We start from the raw sequence: 25,097 nt of genomic DNA on the forward strand, positions 1-25,097 counted from the left end.
TGCTCCTGTAGTTCATTTAGAACTTTGTGGAATGCTCTGTCAATCAACCTGGCTATGTTATCTTACATATAATGACGGTTCAGAAAAACTAGTAAATATCCATACCATATATGAAGGATCTGAAGGAGGGGAAGGGTCCTTTTTACCATCAGCTAAACAAGCTATTGGTGCCTTATGGAAGGTCTGTTGATGTGGCCTTCTGCCAAATGACCATGACAGTCTACTACAGGAACCATTGAACATCTTCCTGCAGGTCATGAGTCCATTCCATACAGACTACTGCCTGATAGACCTGTGGTCAACAGTTCTTTTACACAAATCTTTCTCAGAAGAGAAGGTGGTACAGTTTGGTCCAACTGAATGAAACTTCCCCTGGCAACGTGGCCGCCCCCCATCCTTTATAGCAGTATGCACACCCAGGGCCTATGCACAACTTGATGTAATAGAAGCGGCCATCAGAACAAGAGCTGAGTTCCTCCAGATCTTATGGGTGTTGCTTTGGATTGCCAGCATCGGCAGACTTTCTCATGTTTAGAACAAGAGCAATGATGGTGTAATGAGTACATTGACCATTGCTTGCCGTAAAATTGGCAACTGGTTGTGGATCATATGCCTCACCCACCTCCGAGTCAATGGCTGACGCACTGTTGGCAGTGGAGCAAATAAATACTGTTCCCTACATCTGTACTCACATCAGTAATTTTTCCCAGTTCTGACTAAAGACAACACACATGAGATATTAATACAAGTTTGCTCTCCACAAGTCTGGCTGAGCTGCTGAGCATTTCAGTTTTTGATGAGTTCAGTCAGCTGATATATCGTTTGAAGCTTGGGATATGAACTTATGTGAGGAGCCCAACTCTTTGCAGCAACAACTTGCAAATTATCCTCTCAAAGCACTTCTTCAACACCTTTCACCACAAATCTAACCAGACAGATAAAAATCAGCCAACGCCCATGAGCAAAGGGCACATGTTTCTGCAGTCAACAGCTCAGCAAGCTCAATATAGCCTAACCAATTTGATTGTTTTTAGACAAAGATAATTATAAATTTGCTTTTGTTAGGGACAAAGGGAAGGATTCCATCTGAGTGCATAAAGATGCAAAAGTCACAATTTAAATGAAATTGAAAGTGCTGGAAAATCTAAGCAGGTCTGGCATTAGTTTTGGAGAGAGGCAGAATTAACATTTAATGAGAACTAGGAAAGTTCAGAGATGCAATAGATTTAAATGAGTGATAATTAATATTTAAAATACCTGCAGAAACACACCCACACACAATCAAAACCTCTGCTGGACAAGCAGAGAATGTAAAATGTTGAAATGGAAATATCAAATGTGAACTTTTGTGACCATCATTATTTTTAAAAATGCATCCTTCATTATCATTGATTTTGCTGAGATGCAAGCTCATTTTGGACATGTAATGAGAAGAGAGATATCATGACTGAATCAACTTTGTGACTGGATGCAGTGGAATGTGACTGCATGGTGTCTCCAGTAGATGGAAAATTTTTTGCCAAGATCAGGTTTGTACGTATCTCAGCCTGTTTGCTTCCATCTCAGAAACTTGCATTAGGATCCAGACTCAGATACACAACATCATTGTAACGTTATGTGCACATTTATTTTGCTGTGTGAGGTCACTGTTGCGGCACCACTCAACCAGCTGATCTATCTCAGTCCGCGTGCCTCCTTGTTGCCATCTAAGATTCTGCCAATAACAATCAGCAAATTTATAGATGGTGCATGAGCTGTGCCTAGTCACACAGTCTTGAGTGTGGAGAGAATAGAACACATCCCTGAGGTGCGCCTGAGTTTGTTGTCAACAACAAGGAGATGTCATTATCTATCTGTACTGACTGTGGTCTCCTGGTATGGAAGTTAAGGATCTAGTTGTACCTTTGGGGAGACTGAAGACCCACGCACAACAGTTTAACAGCAGCTTCTTCCCTTCCACCATATATTAATTTAGAATCATAGAATCAGTAAAAAGAACAGCAAAGAAACAGGCCCTTCCGCCCGTCTAGTCTGTGTGAGCGATTTAAGCTGCCTACTGCCATCAATCTGCAATGGTACCATAGCACTCCATACCCCTACCATCCATGTACCTATCCAGACTTCTCTTAAACATTGAAATCGACCTTGCATGCACCACTCGTGCAGGCAGCTCATTCCACACTCTCACGGCTTCCCCTCATGTTCGCCTTACCCTTTTCATCTTTCACCCTTAACCCATGACCTCTAGCTGTAGTCCCACCTAATCTCAATGGAAAAAGCCTGTTTGCATTTACCCAATCTATACCCCTCATAATTTTGTATACCTCTGTCAAATCTTCCACATTCCAAGGAATAAAGTCCTAACCTATTCAAGCTTTCCATATAAATCAGGACCTCCAGACCTGGCAACATTGTTGTAAATTTTCTCTGTACTCTTTCGACCTTCTTTACATCTTTCCTGTAGGTAGGTGACCAATACTTCAAATTAGGTCTCACCAATGTCTTATACAACTTCAACATTACATCCCATCTCCTGTAATCAATACTTTGATTTATGAAGGCCAATGTGCCAAAAGCATTTTTTACAACCCTTTCAATCTATGATGCCACTTTCAATGAATTATGGACCTGTATTCCCAGATCCCTTTGTTTAACTGTATCCCTCAGTGCCCTACCATTCACTGTGTAAGACCAACCCCAGCTGATCCCACTGAAGTGCAACACCTCACACCTGTCTGAATTAAATTCTGCCATTTATCAGCCCATTTTTCTAGCCGGTCCAGATCCTGTTGCACACCATGATAGTATTCCTCACTGTCCACTACACCCACGTCTTGGTGTCACCTGCAAATTTGCTGATCCAGTTAACCACATTGTCACCGATATCAATGATCTGGACGATAAACTACAATGGACCTAGCACCGATCTCCGTGGCACTCAACTAGTTACAGGCCTCCAATCAGAGAGGCAACCATCAACTACCACTCTCTGGCATCTCCCACAAAGCTGATGTCCCATCCAATTTACTACTTCATCTTGAATGCCAAGTGATTGAAACTTCATGACCAGCATCCTGTGCAGGACCTTGCTAAAGTCAATGTAGACAACATCCACTGTTGCCTTGCTTTTATCAGCTTTCCTGGTAACTTCCATGAAAAAAGTCTATAAGATTGGTTAGACACAACCTACCATGCATGAAGCCATGCTGACTATCCCTAATCAGTCCATGTCCCTTAGAATACCTTCCAATAACTTTCCCACTACTGATGTCAGCCTCTCTGGCCTATAATTACTTGGTTTATTTTTAGAGCCTTTCTTAACAGCAGAACAACATTGGCTATCTTCCAATCCTCCAGTATCTCACCTGTCACTAAGGTTGATTTAATTATCTCTGCTAGGGCCCTGCACGTGCCTCCCATAGCGTCTGATGGAACACCTTGTCAAGCCCTGAGGATATATCCTCCCTAATTTGCCCCAAGACAGTAAACACCTCCTCCTCTGTAATCTGTATACAGTCCATGAAGTTGATGCAGTTTTTCCTTACTTCTATAGACTCTGTCTCTGTCTCCTAAGTAAATATAGATGCAAAAAATGCATTTAAGATCTCCCCACCTCTTTTGGCTCCACACATGGATTACCATTCTGGTCTTCCAAATGCCAATTTTGCTCTTAACATATCTGTAGAATCCCTTAGGATTCTCCTTCACCCTGTTTGCAAAGGCAACCTCGTGCCTTATTTTAGCCCTCCTGATTTCTTTCTTCAGTATTCTCTTGCATTTTTTATACTCCATAAGTACCACCTTTGTTCCCACTTGCCTATACCCGCAAGCACCTCCCTTTTGTCCCAACCAGGGCCTCAAAATCTCTTGAAAACCAAGGATCCCTTCACCTGAAATATTTTTTGTGACTTTCAGTAATTTTTACGTCATGCGCTGTACTGCTGCCGCATAACAACAAATTTCATGACATACAGTATGTTGGTGAAAACAAACTTGGTTCTGATTCCACTCCTGCAGGGTAGCACACTCATCTACACTCTATGGGCGATCTACAGCGGCTAATTAACACACCTACAGATATGTTTTTGGGCTAAGGGAGGAAACTGGAGGAATTCCTTGCAGTCGCACGAGGAACGTGGAAAATCCATGCAGCCACATGAGGATCAGGATTGGCCCGGTTGCTGAATCGGTAAGGCAACAGCTTTACCAGCAATGCCACGTATTTCAAATGAAATGAGAGCAGAAACAGAATCAGGTGAGTGCAGTCCCATACATCCCGGTTTAGGGAGGCCAGATAAAGAACTTTTACTTCTGGGCCAGAACTGGAAGTATAACTGAGGTGTAACATTGTATCACAAAATTCTGATATTGGAAGCCAGCACATTTGGTACAGCCAACTATTCTACCTGGTTCAAAATGTGTCACGTGTGACGAAGATAACCTGTTGTGATTGTTCAGAGATTCAGGATCATTGAAATTGATGACTTCCTGGCAGGAATATCAGGACAATAATATGCTTATCTAGCAATTATTCATCTCTCAATGGATTAATAATGTCTATATCAGAGATTACAGGTTCAAGAGGATAAACTAGACTGCTACACTGGTGAATATTAGGATAGGGAAGTTCCAGTAGTAAAAGTTCAAAAGAAGCGAGACAATGTAAGGATTAAAGTTAAGATAACAAAGCCCTAGATAAGGTGGACTTCATTTGGAGTATTGATAAATAGATGTTAAAATTTGGATCTAGGTTTGAGAGTTCAATATGAAGGTTGCAAGAAGGCAACGTCAGAAAGTGTGCAAAATCAATTGCAGAACAGGTAGCAAAGGCAAAGTTGGACATTCCCATAAGATCTAGAGGTAGCTGAGAAATGTACTTTGTTTTTTTAAGCATTCAATATCGAGGGGGAAGTGCTTCCCAGAGATACATAGCAAACCATCTGAATTCCCCTTTCATGGACTTCCACTCCTGAAGCTACTCGGTGAAAATCCTCGCCAGTAATTTAACTTCTGACCGGCCATCTTTGCTTTGCCACGTGCCCCAATTTCCTGCCAGACGGACGTCCACTTCCACTTGTTGACCATCGCAGTGATGGTGTGATGAGAGGCACAGGAGTTAAAATAGACCAGACCTCACGCTACAGATGTTGGCTATATTTAGCACTAAACTCACGCCACCACTATCTCCGCCCCTCAGCCAAAACCTACCACCAGCTGAAATATCCTCTTTTGTCTATTGCTGAGCAGGATTGCCTATATTAAAATTTTTTAGCAATCATAACTCATAATGAGTGACCTCAGTGAACAAATGAGAGATGTTTCAACGAACAGCTTGCATGCAGCAGAATGGTACTCTTTAAAATGGAAAATGACTTTGCATTCATAACAACATCCTTATCTGCAGAATGTTAATTTGGAAACGAAGTCTAATTTTGTTAGCGGATTGGCACTGGGTATTGGTGACATGTAGAGACTTGTTAGGGAGTTGCATGTCACATTATCCGGCAATGTCTCCGTCCCGAGAGAATGGCCGAGAGCCACATGCAAAAGTTGTTGTTACAAGGCCTGAGCAGCAATGCTTTGAATTTTAAAGCAATAATGTAATCCAGACGGTGAAGTATCTCTTACTTAAAGCAAACTGTCAGATAACTAAATAATAATTGTTTATCATTTTTTCATTAACACAGACTATGTACAATAAAGCAATAACCACCCTGCTCCTGAAATTATAGTTATGTTCTGAATTTATCGCATCTTGTGACAGTAAAAAACATTTTGAAAAATCTTTGCTTCTCTCTTAATTAAAAGGCTGTACATTATATTTATATTAATAATACAAAACAGTAGCCTTTATATTGATTTTGTTATAGGCAAGTGAGACTAATGTGCTGGCTTTCATCACAGCTAACAGAACAACATAACCAAATGTTTCTTTTTGACAAAGGAGCCTAAAGAAGGGTCTTGGCCCAAAATATCATTTCTTTATTCTTCTCCATAAATGCTGCTGATCTGCTAAGTCCCTCCAGCATTTTATGTGTGTTATACTCAATAATTCTTTCTATCCCAGCCCCTTACCACCTCCACACCAAGGCTCTGTACAGAGGTGAAAAAATAACTTTTTCTCGTATTTACGTAATGCTTTTCACATCACTTTCAAAGTGGTTCCACAGTCAGGGATGTATAACTACTGCAGTAACATAAGAACCAGAACAGCCAATTAGGACTCAGCATGTTCCTGTTAATAGTAAGGACCAGATAATGAGTTTGAATGGTGTTGGTTGCGAGATAAATATTGGCCGTGCCTCTGAAGTTAAATGACTTGCTCGTCAGTTAAATAGTAAAATATGCTCAATGTCCACTTTATTAGGTACACCTGTACACTTGCTCGTTGATGCAAATATCTAATCAGGTAATCATGTGGCAGCAACTCATTGCATAAAAATATGCAGACATGGGTAACAGGTTCAGTTCAAACATCAGAATGGGGAAGAAATGTGATCTAAGAGACTTTGACTGTGGAATGTTGGTGCAATACGGGGTGGTTAGAGTATCTCAGAAACTGCTGATCTCCTGGGGTTTTCACACTCAATAGTCTCTAGAGTTTACAGAGAATGTTATTGGCAGTTCTGTGGGCAAAAATGCTTTGTTAATGCAAGAGGCCAAAGGAGAATAGCCTGACTGATTCAAGCTGACAGGAAGGCAACAGTAATTCAAGAAATCACGTGTTACAACAGTGGTGGGCAGAAGAGCATCTCTGAACACACAGCACATTGAATCGTGAAGTGGATGGGCTACAGTAGCAGAAGACCACAAACATACACTCAGAGGCCACTTTATTAGGTACACGAGGTGCCTAATAAAGTGGCCACTGAGTGTAGTATCATATACATTGACCTGAGGTAATTTGATAAAGCAAAGGTTGAACACTACTATCAATCTGACATTTTTATCCTTATATGTGTGTGTGTGTGTGCGTGTGTGTGTGTGTGTGTGTGTGTGTGCGTGCATAGGCACAATCCATTATTTGTAAATATCCAAGACAATTTCAACTTCTCCTGCCTAAAATATTACACCTATTTCCCTGATCACAGTGGTGATACTAACCATTCATTAGCTCACATTATAGTCTTTGTGCAGTCTTTGCGGCTGAAATTTTAATAGAGAATAATGAAGGATGAGTTAAGATTTCCCAATGACAGAATCTGTTAATGACAACTCTAGTGCTCACATGGTGCCTGTGAGGACTCAAACCAAATGAAGATCAACTGGATTCCCCTACATTCCCCTACAACCCCATTAAATATATGAAACTCAGGTAATAATTTCAAAATCAAGCCAATGAATCTTTACAAGACACGTTTTTAAGTGCTAGGAAACTGAGGTGAAGGTAAATGGAGTTATAGCTACATTAATTTTACCTGGATTAGCACCTTTAGTGACGAATTGCCTCTTTTTAAGCATCATTTTGTTTTATGAATCAAAACTACAAGTCAACTTTGATCTAAGTCAAAAGCAGAAGGTGCTCAAGGAACTGAATGACATACTTCCCATTCTAATGATGGTCGCAAGGAGGAATAATTGAAGGTAAAAAGTTTAAACATATCTAAACATCAAAAAATATATATTTAATTTTATGTGAAGATGAAAGACGACACCAGCGATGGAACCTTGATTGCAAATCCCAGCAGACTGCTCATTCATTGCCCTCGTAGCCTCCTAACCTCGAAAAAAATGCTAGAAGAACTCAGCAAATCAGGCAAAATCTACAGGATGGACGAGAATAAACAGTTAGCATTTCAAACAGAGACCCTTCATCAGTAGGGTGAAAGGAGGAGGTCCTGATGACAGGTATTTAACAGTAGATTCTGATTATTACACTAATGGTTAATCAGGGCAGCCATTTATTTGGGACACTATGCTGCTAAATTGGGACAAGAGACTGTTGCAGAACAGTCTTAACTCACATCAGTCGTGTGCATTTGTGTGGCCGATAGACACTGCACCATGCTTAGAGTGAACAGTTTTTAAATAGCGTAAGTTGTGTGTGTTTGTGTTCAAAAAGCAGTGATTCTTGTCACTGATGGCTGGCAAGAAATAAGCAATAAGACAAGTCAGAACTGTTTTTCTCACTGCAATTTCAAGCACTTAGGCTTGGAGATGTCAGAAACGGCCGGCAGTGAAAATGAAAATGAACTTCAGCAAGTTAGCAACTACAAAGAATTTGAAGGTATTGACAATCATCTTGAATGTTACAATGAAAATGAAGATTTGAAGGATATAATTGTTGAAAGTGTTGTATGAAGATAGTCCATTATCTGCACGGTGGCTGTACTGATTTTGTTCATTTACAGTCAATGAAAAGAATACAACTATTAGGAACTAATACACAGTTTTATAGGACTGTATCAGTATTATTAGTGTTATAATTCTATATTTCATTTAAATACATAATTCGTTACTCAGTTAAAGAGTAGTTTGTATTTTTTATACTTCTTAAACTATTTCTAAGAAACTTCAGCTAATTGGGGCAGCCACTTAATTGGGCCCAAGAGTGAGTGTGTGTGTGTGTGTTTGTGTGTGTGTGTGTGTGTGTCTGTGTGTGTGTAGGTAGGAGGAACAGGGCTTGCTTTGCCGCTGTTGATGTGTTCTGTGTTGTTCTACCAAAAACTGTGGGCATGCTAAGTTGGTACCAAAATGTGTGGCAACACTTGCGGGCTGTCCCCAGCACATCCTTGGGTGTATTGTCTGTTAACAAAACGATATATTTCCCTGAATGTTCATGTGACAAGTACACTTGAATCTTGAATATACAGTGAGCATTGCAGTCCTGTGCAGCACTGGGAGCATCACATTGCCCCAGGAATGACAAGCAACAGTCACTTCTAGGGGCAACAGGATGAATGTACTCCAAAACTAGTGTGTGAAAATAATGCCACCACTTGCTCATGATGCTGAAATAGCATTGGGATGGAAAAGGACAGGTAAAATTTCAGAACAAGGTCAGCAACAACCCAGAAATGAACACTGCCATATTTCACAGTGAGGGCAGAAGAATGACATTCAACTGCTTAATGTTGAGAAAGTGTGATGGAAATGAATTTCCACATAAGAATCTGGCCTCTGCATCGGGGGAATACCAGCACGATTGTGCACAAACTGAAAATACAAAGGCCTATAGCCATTCAGAGCATGGAAACATTGTCATATTATTGTGTTGCCTCGAAGACCCTCTGACTTTTTCAGTACCCAAAAACCATTCCGCATTTTGTGTCAATTATGTGCCACTGTTAATCAGGGACTGGTGCTCTTATTGGCATGAGGAGCACCAAAGGTGATGATGGTGTTTTGGGGTGTGGTTAGTGCTGACTGGATTGGATTGGGGGTTCAAATTCAAGTTCAATTATCAGTCAATCATACATGAACACCCATGAGTACAGCCAAATGAAACTGCATTCCTCCAGAGCCAAAGTGCAAAACACAACATCAACAGTCATACACAGCACAAAGCACATATAATATAGTAAGCAAACAGATAGTCACACAAAAAAATACATGTCTAGCCCAAGTCCCTGAGTGACAAGTTCTATCAATTGATGGTGCAGGGGTGTTATTGGTAAGAACAAGTACTTCTCAGGAGTCTGCCGACAAATGCACAAACACACAAAAGCCACCATGTCTTCCACTGAGCAAACACTGGACAGCAGCACTCAAGGATCGGTGGGTTGGAGGTTCTGAGGTGATTGTGGGCTAGGGTCTGATGATTTGGGGGAGAAACAGAAGAAAAATAGTTGGGAGTCTAGACATGATTGGAGGTGGATGAGGAAGGAGGAGGAGGAGTCAAGGCAACCTGAGGTAAGTAATAACTGGGAGTCAGGTAGGGTATCTGGGAGGTTTAGGGATAGGTAATGAGAGAGCTATTCTGTGCAAGTCAAACAAGGATATAAAAGGTAAATAGAGAGAGAAATCTTTTATGGGAATCACTTTCAATGTAATATTAATAAAATTCTTCTGCAAGTGACCCTGAACCATGGATAAACAATCACTTCCAGAACAAAGTGATTCAAATTTTTGCACAATGAAGAATAACAGGTTGCCAGTCACATGAATGGATCAAGGGTGAAACATTTGACCTAAAACACAAGATCAACATCAGACACCACAAAGTAGCACCCTCCATTTTGTCACTCATGACCAAAGAGTTGAAATAAGAAAGGCAAATGTTGGAAACTTTCTGGTAAAAGAAAATCAGAATTGCAGAAGGGTCTTCAATCTGAAACCATAACATTATTTCCTTTTCAATAGAAGCCGCCTAACCTGCTGAGCATATCTACCATTTCCTTTTTCCCACCATTTCTGCCCATCAAGCATTTATCTAGTTCCCTTTTGAAAGTTACTGTTAAAAGTCACCACTCTGTCAGAGTACAATGAAGCATCATAACCACACTGGGCCAGATCACTTTCCGAAAATCTGTTAATTTAATAGTTAGATCTGACTGTAAAAAACTTATAATTCAAGTTCAAGTTTACCGTCTGACTGTACATATATACAACCAAACGAAACAATGTTCCGCCGGAATGTGTGACCCTGGACAACATAGATCACACACAACACATACACCAAAATATTATACTATAAATAAATTAATAAAATATAATTCAAAATGCATGTAGTAAAGTATAGCACAGGTTATCAAAAACTTTAAGAAGTATTTTACTTAAAAAATAAGATAACTCAAAGTTTCAGTTTTCTGGTATGAATCAGTGAACACTAGAAACTTTCAACAAGTCAGGAGGTATCAATGGGAAGTGAAACAGAATTAATATTGCACATTCATTACATGACAGTAATCTACCCAAAGATTTTGCTTGACCTGCTGAACAAGTGCAGTATATTTGGTTTTTCTTAATGTTGTCTTTTTAAAAATCTTTTTCAATAACAGAAACATCCATTGTTTCAGTGCTTTAGGAACACACGTTAGAATCAAACAGCACCTTTAGCAGGCCCTTCAGCCCATCTAATCTATGTGGACCAAGATATCTATCTGAGTTGGTTCCAATTGCCTATATTTGACCCATAATTCCTCTGAACCCTTCCCATCCATGTATTTGTCCAAATGTCTTTTAATCATTGTAATTCTACCCACCTCTGCTGGCACTCATTCCATACATCCACCACCACCACCTTTGTGAAAAGCTTACCTCACAGTTCCCCTTAAACCTTTCCTCTCTCGCCTTACACCTACGCCCTCCAGCTTTAAGCTGTGAAAAATACTGTGACCACCCTTGTGATTGTTAAAAAAGCTGCAGATAATTGTTATGTGATGACCAAGGCACATATTCATTGAAATGATAGAAAACCCCAACTTCTCAAAAATATATCCTCTTTTCTTTATCCTTTCCCTTCCTAATCATCTCCAATCTCTTTTACTTCTTGGAGAGAATCCTACAAACTACATCTGTTTCATGCAGAATTCAGCTACAGTATGGAATAAGTCTCAGGCCTGAAAGGTTATAAACTGCATAAAAAGGAAGACCGCAACACAAATCTAAATATAGCTCTGAACAGTCAGGAACGATAATTAAATCACTGAGACATATGCCAGGCACTGGTTACATTCTGCTAAACGTGGAGGTTAAGATAAATACAGGGAAGTTTTCATTCCCAGGATTTAATTGCGCGAGTATTAAAGGCTGGGCCACCATTACGGATCAAAATTACAATCAACAGGGAATCAAGAAATGCAGAGGAGGGGAATTAGGCCAGGAGGAGGAGGGAAAGTGGAGCCTGGCCAAAATAGGAGTTCAAAACGAAAAATGTCTGGGCATTAAATGAAACAGGCTTGCAGTTTCAAAGCTGGAACCATACTAAGATTTCAGTGCACTAAAATTTTGGTCCAGGTGACATTCTAGATTCAAAATGCAATACACGCATCTTTTACCAACTGCCAGTGAAACTATGAAGTAACAGATCCCATCATTTTTTTTAATACCCTCAAGACTGAAAATACCCAGAATTAGGAGGGTTTTTTGTGTTTTTATTGTTTTACGTCAAACACCAATTCTTAATGAGGAAACCAGTAAGCGAGTGTCTACTTTTCAAGTGCTCACAGATTCAACTGAATAGGTAACAATCTTGTAAGACTAATTTAGAAAGCTGCTTAACCTGTGTGAGCTTGAATGCAGCAAATAGTTGCCAGAACAAAGTTTGTCCTCTAGTTTGCACTGTAGTTCATCCAATCTCTTTCTTATGCTGCCACCTTGTGTTCTTCAATGAACAAAAGTATATTACTGAAACACTGAACTGTACTTCCCTCTTCTTTCTGCTAGTCAGTTCCTGCATTGGTCATGCAGTTCCCGGGTCAGACTCATCATTTTAACTCCTTGCCTTCAATTTATCACACAAAATACACAATGAATTTCCAGCAGGCAACATCTTTGAATTAATTTTATTTTAATAAATTGTGGTCCTTCAGTAGATTTTCAATGGGAAAATGTACACCTCTAAATAAAATCAACTAATCTGTAGCGTCTATCGTGGCCTCATTTAATTCAACATTACATTAAAGACAATGAGTACTATACAAGTGTAGTCAATATTGCGATGTACAAGTTGCAGCAAACAATTTATGCATAGCTAGCTCCTGCAAATAGCAAAGAGGTAATTATCAGATAACCAAATTTTGTAATATTAATGCTCTGCCATTAATGAGGACACCTGGGAGATCTCCTCTGGTCTTGTTCAAGGTTGGTAGCTTGTCAGGAAGCTCTGAAATTGCAGTATGAGTCTTTGGCATGATGTCTCATCCCAACTACAGCATCTCCGTCAATGGGGCTTGCCCTCAAAGCTGAAATGAAGTATCATTGTGCTAATTTCTCCTAAGCAAGCCAGCACAGTCTGCATTGATTTCAACACATCACCAAAAACTTCAACAAACTTCTATAGGTACACAGTAGAGAGCATCCTAACTGGTTGTGTCACGGTCTAGTATGGAAATACCAATGCCCAGGAATAGAAAAGACTACAGAAGGTGGTGGATACAGCCCAGTCTATCACAGGCAAAGCCCTCCCATCACTGACTGTATTTGCATGGAGTGCTACTATAAGAAAATGACATCCATCATCAAAGACCCCACCATCCCTGTCCTGCCTTTCCTGCTACTTTTCCTTTTCCTGCTACTATCATCGGACAGGAAGTACAGAGCCTTAAGTCCCACACCACCTGGTTCAGGAACAGCTATTACCCTTCAACCATCAGGCTCCTGAACCAGTGTGGACAATTTCAACCACCACTACTCTGAACCGATTCTATGATCTACTTTCAAGGACTCTTTACAACTTAAGTTCTCAGTATTGTTTTTTTTATTTGCACAGTTTGCCTTCTTTAGAACATTAGTTGTTTGTCAATCTTTGTTTGTGAATAGTTTTTTTGGTAATTTCTTTTTGCCCCTGTAAATGCACACAAGAAAATGAACTCAAGATAGTATATGGTAACATATATGTATGTGATAATAAATTTACTTTGTACTTTGAACTTGTAAACTTCTGATGCAGAAATGAAACAGCTACCTACTGAGACAAAGCTGTCAGTAAATGATCCAGTAAGTAATCCACTTTGGTGTGGAAATGCTATTTTCAGTATTCTAAATTGTTACGCACGCTCCCAATGTCAATTTCAGAATGCCTGATGGAAATAAAACACACGCTTGATTGCATATACATTTAGGTTGCCAGGCAATTCCTTTTGAACAGTGAAGTCTTTTTTCAGCAACTCCCATGCTGTGACTCTCAGGGTTGAAAACTGAACAAGAAATGTCTGGTTTCTAACTGCTTTATTGGAAATAATGCATTGATTTTGGATTTTACGTGCTTCCACTATTCCCTCACCACCACTCCCATTATTGGTCACTCAACATGCTCATTCCTTAGCTGCACCACATCCACCCGAAACTCAACTGAATAATTATTGATCCTCAAAATCCATTTTCACATCATTGCTATAATCGATACTCCTGTCCATACAACTTTTCTCCTGAGTTGCCTCCAGCTGTGACTTGGAGATTCAACATCAATTCCAGAAGATATCAGTGCAAGCCAGGTTATCTGGAGAGATCGAAACAGACACACTGACTATCTGCAGGATGATTACTGAGAAAAGCCACAGGTCTATTCTCTCATCATCTGTCCAAAATAAATCTCCACATCGCTATGATAGATGTATCTGTACCACTTTAAGAACTTAAACGCATATGACCAAATACCCTCCATATGTTGCTACAATACTTCGGTGTGGGTGCTGCCAGAGGCCATCTGCCTATATAGAGAAAACAACCATAAGAAATACTGCTTTGCACAAATCCTTTATTTTATAAATGATCTATGTTTGTTAATTTAAATTAGTAGCTATTCTCCCGAATCTTAGTGAAAGATACCAAAGTGATTTCAGCATCCAAATTGCTTTAAACAGTTCTATAGTCTTTCCCACTACCAAGCAACTCTATGGCACTCTTTGATGAAGAACGTTTTTACTCCAGGCCTAAGCTTATGTTTTCCCAATTCTGACCAACATCGATGAACTGATAAGTGAGGCTTTGGGCCTACTCTGGGCTGCTCCAGGGTCGGATCTGTGGACTCAATTTTGGTTTGGAATGCTGTTGCTCGCTTCAATTGTTCGCATTACTTGTAATTTTTCCTTTCTCTTGCACATCGAGTGTTGGTCTTTTATTTTTTTCCTTTAAATTGGGTTCTTTCGGATCTCTTGCTTTGAGGCTACCTGTGAGCCAGCAAATCTCAAGGTTGTATAATTTATACATTCTTTGATAATATATGTATCTTGAATCTTGATTCCTCTCTTAAATTGATTTCAAGGAGTTGTTCAAACTTTCCTTTTACATTATTGGATCTCGTCCACCACATCCTCCTTGTAGTATTACAAGAAAGCCACCCAGCTGTTGTCATGTGGACAACTCTGTAGTTCTTTGTGCTGTATCTACTGCCAGAATGTATCCCTCATGTCTTGCTGAAAAAAGCACACATGATCATGGATTTTACTTTTAACGTTCCGTGTCTCACTTTCACGCTAGTGTGAACGAGAATCCTCAGCCTTCTGGGGCAATTGTCCTAACCTTTTCTCCCTTCTAACACTATTAAACTGCACCAAATCCTGTCCTTTCCTGCTCTTCAGACTACTCTCAAGATCTGAGCACATGATTGATACTTATGAGGAATGTTATTAATTGTGTTTTAGAAAATTAGATGTATAAGACAAAGATTTGTTTTTGTGCCTTCAACTAAGGTGGACTGCATCAAATGGTCAATGTGATAAGACAGACCCGATACCTAGTTCAACCACCATCAAAAGAAATGAATCTCAGCTGAAGTTTTATGGTAGGTTGCCAATGTCACACTGACTAGTACTTTATGTTGTCCAAATAGGCTGAGTGGGCTATGACTTTTCTCCATGGAGTGAAAGAGAATGAGAGGTGACTTGATAGAGGTGTACAAGATGATAAGAGGCATAGATTGAGTGGAGAGCCAGAGACTTTTCCCCAAGACAGAAATAGTTAATATGAGGGTGCACAATTTTAAGATGATTGGAGGAATGTACGGGGGGATGTCAGAGGTAATTTTTTTTTTACACAGAGATTGGTGGGTGTGTTGAATGCCCCGCCAGGGTGGTGATAGAGGCAGATATATTAGGAGCATTTAAGAGACTCCTAGATAGGCATATGGGTGATGGAAAAACTGAGGACTATGTGAAAGGGAAGTATTAGATTGATCTTAGAGTAGATTAAAAGGTCAGCATAACATTGTGGGCTAAAGGCCTGTACTGTGCTGTAGTGTACTATGCTCTATGCTCTATGTTCAATAATGGGCTAATACAATAGGAATTAATGAGTTTATTTTGTGCATGTCCCACCTATTAGACAGCTACACAGCCAGACACAAGGGAAACCACTGGGTAAAGTGATAAAGTTCATGTCACAAACAGGGGAAAATCTGCAGATGCTGGAAATCCGAGCAAAACACACAAGCAGGCCAGGCAGCATCCATGGAAAAAAGTACAGTCAACGTTTTGGGCCAAATTTCTTCGGCAGGAGTGGAGAAAAAAGCTGAGGAGTCATTCTAGCTGGGTTTGCACATCTATGAAGCAGTTTAGTATGAAAAAAGTACTGATATAGTGCTTTTCCAATGTATTCAAATTAGAACCATCACAGAACCCAAGTAGCACACGGTTACCCTGTGTTTTGATTATATTTGTGCTCTGATTATTTCTGCAACATAGTTGCCAATTTTTGGCTTATTTAGGTTTTAGTTCTTTTGATTGAAAATTGCACTTAGAGCTTTTTGAGCTCTAACGCAACATAGTCCTCGCATATAAAGATGGTAAAAAGAAGACAGAGACTGACAATCTCAACCATTAGCTCAAACAATCTTTAAACCATTAGATTACTTTTTAAATAATTTATCACAGACCTGGTTTATATTTCCAGCCCCATAACCTTTTGGGATTGTAAATACTTAAGCAGCAATGACACAAGGCTTTGACAATAATCTATGTCAGGATCGCTACAACCTCAAAATCCATTGACGGTCAAATTCTAGACTTGAAATTATTTAAAAGCACACCAAAGCTATGAAGCATATTTTTAAGAAATTTCATTTTTGCAGACGGCTATAAAGTAATTGTCATGGTTATCACAGAGATCTGCATAGTACAGAATCAAGTTACATTGAGTGCCATCTTATAATACAGCCTCTTTATTAGATACCTCTTGTACTTAATAAAGTGGCCACTAGGTGTATGTTCGTGATCTTCTGTTGCCGTAGCCCATCCAGTTCAAGGTTCAACATGTGTGTTCAGAGATGGTCTTCTGCACACCACTGTTGCAATGTGTGGTCATTTGAGCTGAAAAGTACTGAAATATTCCTTATGATTTTGTGTTTTATGTTCTGTGTTTTGGCTCTTTTGATTTTGCTGCCATCTTGCACGAGTTCTTGCGTGTGGGTGGGAGTGGGGTTTTTATATTTGATATTTTTCTTTGAACGGGTTGGTTCCATGGTTCTTTGTTTTTTGACTGTCCGTGGGGAAGATGAATTTCAGAGTTGTATGCTGCATATGTACTTTGTTAATAAATGCACTTTGAATCACTTATCTTTGAATCTACTGTCACTTTCCTGTTAGCTGGAACCGGTCTGGCCATTCTCCTCCAACCTCTCTCATTAACAAGACTTTCTCCACAGAACTGCCACTCACTGCATATTTTTTTTTGTTTTTCGCACCATTCTCTGTAAACCTTAGAGACTGCTGTGTGTGAAAATCCCAGGAGACCGATGGTTTCTGAGGTACTCAAACTATCCCTTCTGTCACCAGTAATCATTCCACGGTCAAAATCACTTAGATCACATTTCTTCTCCATTCTGATGTTTGGTCAGAACAACAATGAATCTCTTGACAATACAGCTTTTATGCACTGAGTTGCTGCCACAAGATTGGCTGATTAGATATTTGCATTAATGAACAGGTGTACAGATGTACCTAATAAAGTGGCCAAGGAGTATATTCCTCTGCAGACCCAAGTTGGTGAAGGTAGCTGGTCATATAAGATTTTTTTTGTAAACTGTTAAAGCAGTTTAACATTATATTATACTCTTCTAAAAATACAAAATGAAAAGCAGAACTGGTCACATTACTCGTGAACTCAGACCGAAATTCCCCAGAGGACGGGGATCAATGTGGAAATATTACTGGTTTACTCTCCTTTCATGACCTTGGTGTGAGCAGTAATTAGTTTAATTTCACTTCCTTTTTTCAATCCTCATTTTCTGATGCAGTTACTAAGCAACACCCACAGATGCAATCAGAGGTGCTTTTTTAAATCCCATTTACTTCTAAGTGTGTGATGTCCTTTCTTTAATCATACTTCCTGAGCAGCCTTTGTGCCGATTTAGCAGAATGCTACTCGGACTGAAAGAGTTAAGTTACAAGGTCATGGACTTGATTTCTATCCCAGTGAATGCAAAAGATTAAGGAGTGATCAAATTGATGTGTTTAAAATCATTAAAGGACTTATTAGGGTGTGTGCTGAGAAATTATTTCCTCTTTTGGAGAAAGCACACAATAAGGGCATAACCTTAAAATTGGAGTTCAGCCATTAGAGATAACAAGAATTATTTCTTCACACAAATCTGACTTCTGAAATCAAAAGCTTCCCACAAGAAAAGCTACCAGGACTTGGGGCAAAATGAAATCTTCAAATCTATGATTAATATGCTTGCATTAAGTCAGGACAGTAAGGGTTATGGATTCACAACCAGTCAATGGATATGTGTGGTTGATCAGCAGCACACATTCCAGTATTCTTTCCTATATTCCTACAGATGTAAATACACAAAAAGACATATTGGTTGAATTTTATTTGTGCTTCAGCTTCAGAGAAACTAGAAGCAGATATAGGCCACCAGCCCCTCCAAGCCTGACTGCCAATCAATATAATCATGGCTGATCTGCCACAGGGCACAACTTCTTTCTGTATCACTTCCCTCATAGTCTGTATTCCTTCACCTTAAGAGTGTACTTACCTTCGCTTTAAATAGTCCCAACAATTTCACTTCCACAACCCTCCGAGAAAGAGAATTCTGGAGATTAACCTCACTCAGCAAAAAGTATGGCGCTACTCAAGTGTGCGACAGTTTATTGGTAATTCAGAAGGCAAGAAATATGACTAAAAACATCAATAACAACTTTTATGTGGTAAATTGTGGTATACTATCACCACAAACAATGAAGATGCGAGCGGAGGTGAAGATGTCTCGAAGGATGAGCCGTGCTGGTGTGTTGCAAAGTCAGGGCGCAACATGTTCGAGGCAGTTTCAGAGACGGAGATGGAGTTGCAGCGAGTCATTTGAAGAAGAGTCGAGGCGAAGAAGTTTTGATGCCCATCCATCTAAACTGGGTGCGAGGTTGCATTGTTCTAAACGCTGAGCTGACTTGGAGAGGTTGAGAATGGTTCCGGGCTGGCCGGCGAGGCCTAGGCCCTGCACTCGGGCCCCTTGGGGCACGACCCGGTGTTTACATGATTTAAACACTGGCCCAGATAGACTGTAAGGGCAGGGTGCCAAGACCAGAGGCAAGGGTCAGGCTGATTTTGCTTGCTCTCCTGCGATATTCACTCCTCTCTCCATGGCACAGAGGCTGTTCACACTGCTATGCAATTCGTGTCTGTGAGCTTCGCAGCGGCTTCCCCCGCTATATGATGAACTTGAGACTGAGGCTTTGGGCCTACTCCAGCTGCTCCCGGGATTTGCGTATGGACTCATTCTGGTTCAGAATGCTGTTGCTTGCTTCTATTGTTTGCATGATTTGTGATTTTTTTCTCTCTCTTTCTCTGAAGATTGGGGGTTGGTCTGTCTTTTTTGTTAATTGGGATCTTTTAGGTTTCTTGCTTTATGGCCGCCTGTAAGCAGACAAATCTCAAGGTTGCATACTTTATACATACTTCGATAATAAATGTACTTTGAAGCTTGAAGGAATTCCTATTTAACTCAGTTTTAAATGGCTACACGCTCATCTAATAAAAACATCCCCTTGTTTAAGACTCTCTCAATGTCGGTCCTGTCATTTCCCCTTGCGTGTTTCAATAAGATCAATTCTCATTCTTCTGAACTCTAAGGAATTCAGATCTGGCTTCTTCCTCAGCTCAGAAACTGTGTTAGAAGATGAACATCCCAGGACTAAGCATTTGGGTGCTCACACACAGGATGGAAGATACTGACTTAATTTCTTGCAGAAGGAGGGTTCCCTGTGAAAGCAACACACACAAAATGCTGGTGGAACACAGCAGGCCAGACAGCATCTAGAGGAAGGTCTGTGAAAACTCTGGACCTCAGCAGTATTCTCACCATTACCATCTGCACTGAACAACTTGTCAGCTGTAAGTGCCTATCTGATTAATTATAGTGTGTGGGTAGCTGAATCATTGCTTATAGTTGGGGGTTCATCAAAATAGTGGCCTGAAACAGTGTGCTTCCTGATCAGAGTTACAAATTTCATCAGAATGGGAAGCAAGTAAGGTGGAGAAAATAAAGTTGAGCTGCTCGCCAAATATAATGGTAGACTTAAAGGCAGTATGTGTTTAGAACTTTAACCAGTGCTCAAGTTTTGCAATAAATCAGGACTGAATAAATTGGACCAAAACATTACAAAATAAATATTAATATGAACAGCATTGTAGGTTACGCATCTGCAATACAGAATGCGGAAGCTGACGGAGAGCAAAACTTTCTGTGTCTTTGGCTTGAAACTCTCCAACTCAGAACGCTGTTAAATTGGTAAATTGGTTTATTATTGTCACATGTACCAAGGTACAGTGAAAAACTTTGTTTTGTATGACAACCATACAGATCATTTCATCGCATCTGTGAACGGAGGTAGACCAAGGGAAAAGCAGAAACACAATGCAAAATAAAGTATTACGTGACAGAGGAGAGAAGACCCAGAATGGTTTGCTCCACGTCGCATAGGCAGAGACAGGATCAGAATGGGGTTGGGCTAACCCCTTCTGGGCACAGGGAAACTGAAGAGAGAAAAAGAGCCGGGATCTCCAAACCTTGTCCTATTCACCGGATACAATGAACTTGGCACCAACGATAATGAGAGATAATAAGAGATCATTAGAAAGCTATAAGATGTGAGATAGTCAGATCAGGGGAGATAAATAAAAAAATAGGGAGAAAAGAGCAGAAGCTAACGCACATGTAAATTTTCTTTGCACAACAGAAAGTACAAAAAATAAATTGCATGCATTGTAGATTGAAATTTAACTTGAAGGCTTTGACACAGTAGATGTTATTGACGACTGAAAGCATAACAGTCAGAATTGGGAACTCAGTATTGCATGTCAAAAGCCCACAGGATATCACTGAAGTATTAAGCAATTGGAGTAATCAGTGACTAAGGTTTAATTCATATCATCAACCAGATAGGATAAAAGAGGCAATCTGTTTGGTAAAGTTTCTCTGAGTAAAATTAAGAAATAGTGAAAGGCTTAGGACTCTAGTGGGGGGGGGGGTGTTGAATTTAGAACTTTTCTGGTAGCAGCAGGATCCACAAATGGAGACTTAGACAAGCAGCTAACAAAGGCGGCATGGCTTTAAAAGGGGATTTTAAACTTCATGTTGCCAGGAATAGCTTATGCCTTAAAAGTATTTAATTGCTAGAATATATACAAGGTCCTTTCCCGCAAAAGTACTCTAAGAACCAACAAGTAAGCAGGCTGTATTAGGTTTATAACAGATAATTAACTGCATTTAATTATCAGCCTAACAGTGCATTTATGTTTAATTATAAACACCCACAATACAACTAAGTTCAGCGTAGCAATCCAAGGGATAAAACTCAAACCTACTACAAAAATCTTATTCTGGATAAAATTGGCTTTCGAATCTCCAATACACACAAAAAAATGCTGGTAAACACAGCAGGCCAGGCAGCATCTCTAGGAAGAGGTACAGTCGACGTTTTGGGCCGAGATCCTTCGTCAGGACTAACTGAAAGAAGAGATAGTAAGAGATTTGAAAGTGGGAGGGGGAGGGGGAGATCCAAAATGATAGGAGAAGACAGGAGGGGAAGGAATGGAGCCAAGAGCTGGAAAGTTGATTGGCAAAAGGGATACAAGGCTGGAGAAGGGAGAGGATCATGGGACGGGAAGCCTAGGGAGAGGGACAGAGGGAGAAAAAAGAGAGAGAGAAAAAAAGGGGGGGGAAATAAACAGATAAATAACGGATGGGGTACGAAGGGGAGGTGAGGTATTAACAGAAGTTAGAGAAGTCGATGTTCATGCCATAAGGTTGGAGGCTACCCAGACGGAATATAAGGTGTTGTTCCTCCAACCTGAGTGTGGCTTCATCTTTACAGTAGAGGAGGCCATGGATGGACATATCAGAATGGGAATGGGGCGTGGAATTAAAATATGTGGCCACTGGGAGATCCTGCTTTCTCTGGCGGACAGAGCGTAGGTGTTCAGCGAAACGGTCTCCCAGCCTGCGTTGGGTCTCGCCAATATATAGAAGGCCACATCAGGAGCACCGGACGCAGCATATCACCCCAGCCGACTCACAGGTGAAGTGTTGCCTCACCTGGAAGGACTGTCTGGGGCCCTGAATGGTGGTGAGGGAGGAAGTGTAAGGGCATGTGTAGCACTTGTTCTGCTTACAAGGAAAAGTGCCAGGAGGGAGAACGGTGGGAAGGGATGGGGGAGGAAACGGATGGACAAGCCTCCGGGTCCAACATGTAATTCTCCGTAACTTCCGCCACCTCCAATGGGATCCCACCACTAAGCACATTTTTCCCTCCCCCTGCTTTCCGCAGGGATCGCTCCTTACGCGACTCCCTTGTCAACAACACCTTATATTCCGTCTGGGTAGCCCCCAACCTGATGGCATGAACATTGACTTCTCTAACTTCCGTTAATGCCCCTCCTCCCCGTCGTACCCCATCCCTTATTTATTTGTTTATTATTTTTTTCCAATTTTTTTCCTCTCTCTCTTTTTTCTCCCTCTGTCCCTCTCACTATAACTCCTTGCCTGCTCTCCATCCTCTGGGCACCCCTCCCCCTTTCTCTCTCCCTAGACTTCCCATCCCATGATCCTCTCCCTTCTCCAGCCTTGTATCCCTTTTGCCAATCACCTGTCCAGCTCTTGGCTCCATCCCTCCCCCTCCTGTCTTCTCCTATGATTTCAGATCTCCCCCTCCCCTTCCCACTTTCAAATCTCTTACTATCTCTTCTTTCAGTTAGTCCTGACGAAGGGTCTCGGCCCCAAACGTCGACTGTACCTCTTCCTATAGATGCTGCCTGGCCTGCTGCGTTCACCGACAATTTTTTGTGTGTGTTGCTTGAATTTCCAGCATCTGCAGATTTCCTCGTGTTTGCATTTCGAATCTCCAGACAGCTTTAATGGTAAAAGCACAATGGAACAAGCAAGAAATCATCAGAAGCAATATAACACAGAACCAGTTTAATACTCCTAAAGGGCAAGAGCTCTGCTTTACAAATAAACAACCAGATGGGGATGAGGAAAACGTAAAATACAGTCTAACAGATGATCCAGGAAACGTGAAAAACAGTGACCGATGGCATAACAGATTCTACAAAACTGGGAATCTGATAGAAACATTACAATAAGGGAAACCAGGCTGCTCAAAAACAATGTGGGTCTCTTAAAATAAACACCAATGATGTTTTTAAATTTAAGTAAGAAAACTAAGATTTGAACTATTACTTACAGACAGTTTTTATGTTCAAGAAGGTGGATGCTGCCCCAAGATATCCTGAGGAAACTAATGAATCAGGGACAAGGACTTGCCAAAATTAACACTGGCAAAATAAAAGCAAAAAAGAACTTAATGGACCGAAGGAGTGAAAAATCCACAGAATAACCTGGTTTCATGACCAGGGCTTCAAAGGACATTAGTTATCCTAAAGAAAACCTCAAATTAAGAACCGTTACTTTAGTTTGGCAAATTGTGCACACCATTTAACTACTCAAGGGAAGTGAACCTGGAAACCAAAGAATTTTAGCCTAGTCTGGCATCTACTGTCAAAAAAAACCACTGTCGTCTGTAACTAATGACCAAAGGACTTTTATGTGACAAGTTCAAAGGAATAAATAAATCTCAATAATAAGCAAATGCTTTGTGAGCTGGTCAAGGACTACATCTGCAGCTTGCTACCACCCAAACTGGACCCCCTACAATTTGCCTACCGACACAACTGATTGACAGATGACACAATAGCCACTGCTCTACATACCTTCCTTACACATCTGGAGAAGGAGGATGCTTATGTGAGAATGCTGTTCTTGGACTACACTTCAACATTCAACACCCTAGTTCCATCCAGGCTCAACAGGAAGCACAGAGACCTTGGCCTTGGTCCTGCCTTGTGCAGCTAGATCCTGGACTTCCTGTCAGATCGCCCGCAGGTGGCAAGAGTGGGCTTCCTCACCTCCGTCCCTCTGACCCTCAACACAGGAGCCCCTCAGGACTGTGGATTAAGTCCCCTCCTTTACTCCCTGTATACCCATGACTGTAGCTCTAATCTGCTTATTAAATCTGCCAACGACACTACATTGGTTGGCCTAATCTCAAACAATAATAAGGTGGCCTACAGGGAAGAAATCATCTTTCTGGCACAGTGGTGTTAAGAAAACAACCTCTCCCTCAATGTCGCAAAAACTAAGGAGCTGGTTGTGGATTACAGGAGGAATGGAGACGAGCTAACCCCTATTGACAACAATAGATCTGGGGTTGAGAGGGTAAACAGCTTTTAAGTTTCTTGGCATCCACATCACCGAGGTCCTCACGAGGTCTGTACTCACCAACTGTGTGATGAAAAAAGGCACAACAGCGTCTCTTTCATCTCAAACAGTTGAGGAAGTTTGGTAGGGGCCCCCAAATCCTAAGAACCTCCTACTGGGGCACAATTGAAAACATCCTGACTGCCTGGTATGGGAACTGTACCTCCCTTAATCGCAGGACTCTGCAGAGAGTGGTGCGGACAGCCCAGCACATCTGTAGTTGTGAACTTCCAATGGTTCAGGATATTTACAAAGACAGGTGTGTCTGAAAAAAGGGCCCGAAGGATCACTGGGGATCTGAGTCACCCCAACCACAAACTGTTCCAGCTGCTACCATCCGGGAATCAGTACTGCAGCATAAAAGCCAGGACCAACAGGCTCTGGGACAGCTTCTTCCACCAGGCCATCAGAGTGATTAACTCACACTGATGTGGGTGTATTTCTATGTTATATTGACTGTTCTATTTATGAAAATTATTGAAAATTACTATGATTGCACATTGCATATTTAAACAGAGACATAACGTAAAGATTTTTACTCCTCATGTATGTGAAGGATGTAAGAAATAAAGTCAATTCAATTCAATTCAATGGCCTCTCAAAGAATTACCCTATTTCAATATTCCTGGAGATGTCAACCCTTAATCTCTTGGACATCAATATGTGCCACTCAGAAGTAAACTTACAGGTGCATCTATGAAATGGTGTAACGTTTTAAATTTCCTGTTCATTTAATTGTTGT

At 40.7% G+C, this 25,097-nt stretch overlaps 1 protein-coding gene across 1 annotated transcript in view; it reads right to left on the reverse strand.

Moving 5' to 3' along the window:
- The window catches only part of rnls (renalase, FAD-dependent amine oxidase), a 165,892-nt gene that overhangs the window by 114,084 nt on the left and 26,711 nt on the right, over nucleotides 1-25,097 (reverse strand). The window lies entirely within an intron of this gene.

This window comes from Mobula birostris, chromosome 21 (assembly GCF_030028105.1).
Source record: "Mobula birostris isolate sMobBir1 chromosome 21, sMobBir1.hap1, whole genome shotgun sequence".
In the NCBI taxonomy this organism is placed as follows: Eukaryota; Metazoa; Chordata; class Chondrichthyes; order Myliobatiformes; family Myliobatidae; genus Mobula; species Mobula birostris.